Consider the following 1,382-nt stretch of genomic DNA (forward strand, 5'->3'; position numbering starts at 1 on the left):
ATTGCGGGTGGTAAGAAGTGCTCACCATATAGTAGCCAGGTGACAGAGGTGGCTTCTGTCTTTTTCTTTCTTTCTTGGTACCAGGGATTGAACCCAGGGATGCTTAACCACTGAGCCACATCCACAGCCCTTTTTTTATACTTTAACTAGAGATAGGGCCTCCATAGGTTGCAGAGGCTGGCTTTGAACTCGCAATCCTTCTGCCTCAGCCTCCTGAATCGCCGGGATTACAGGCGTTTGTAACTGTCCCCCAGTGAGATGGCTACTTTAGACAAGGTAAAGGAAGGCCTCATGGAGGAAGTGACATTTGAGTGGAGATCTGAGATGGGTAAACTTGGAGAGTTCAAGTGAGTGCGTTTACCGAGATCAGCAACTGCCATATTCTTTCCCCAGTGGTTGTACCATTTCACCTTCCTATCAGCAATGTATGAGAAACACTGTTTTCTCCTCATGATCAGCAGCAATTGTTGTTAGCGCTTTTATTTAGCCATTCCCAGAGGCCTGCAGTGCTGTCTCCTTGCGGCTTCAATTTGCATTTTCCTAGGCTAATGGTGTTGAACATCTTTTCATGAGAATATCTGCCACTTGTGACATCAGTGAAATGTCTGTTCTTGTCCTTTGCCCATTTCCAAGCTAGATTACTAGAAGGCTTTCTGCAGGAATGAGACACGATTGACATTTTACAAAGATGGCACCAGCAGCTTTGAGAATGAACTACAGTGGCCATCCACACAGAGGCTGCAAGAAGAGTTAGGGGGCATCATGGAAGTTCAGGAGAAGGGCCCTGGGACTAGATGTTAGCAATGGAAGAAAAGGGAACGCATTCTAGAATACTGAGTACACTGGAGGTAGAGTTTACAGGACTTCCAGGTTCCTGAAGTGTCTTTTAGAGGGAGAAAACAGGTTTGGGCTGGGTGCGGTGTCACACAACTGTAATCCCAGTGACAAGGTAGGCTGGCTGAGCCAGGAGGATCACAAGTTTGAGGCCAGTAAAGCAACTTACAGAGACCCTGTCTCAAAAACTGAAAAAGAAATGAGGATGTAAGTTAATACTAACGTGTCCCTAGGTTCAGTCCCCAGTTTAAACAAAAACAAAACAAAACAGGTTTGGGGTAAAGAGAAGCAAGGCTCTGGGCTTGAGTTGTAAGTGCCTGCACTCTCCAAGGGGAGAGGTCACAGATAAGGAGAGCTTGAGCCAGGCTGCGCCAGAGGAAGGATTTGAGAGGCACCGGGAGGGGGAGAAGGGGATTAGCAGGAAGCGGCTTCAAAATGGGGGTGGGGACGTGGAAGTTTCGCACTTCTACGCCTGACTACGTGGGGACTCGGAGGCGCCCAGAAAAATGAAGCCGACCCAGCCCTGGCCCGAGGGACGCTCCACCAGG

This window comes from Urocitellus parryii, chromosome 9 (genome assembly GCF_045843805.1).
Source record: "Urocitellus parryii isolate mUroPar1 chromosome 9, mUroPar1.hap1, whole genome shotgun sequence".
Taxonomy (NCBI): Eukaryota; Metazoa; Chordata; class Mammalia; order Rodentia; family Sciuridae; genus Urocitellus; species Urocitellus parryii.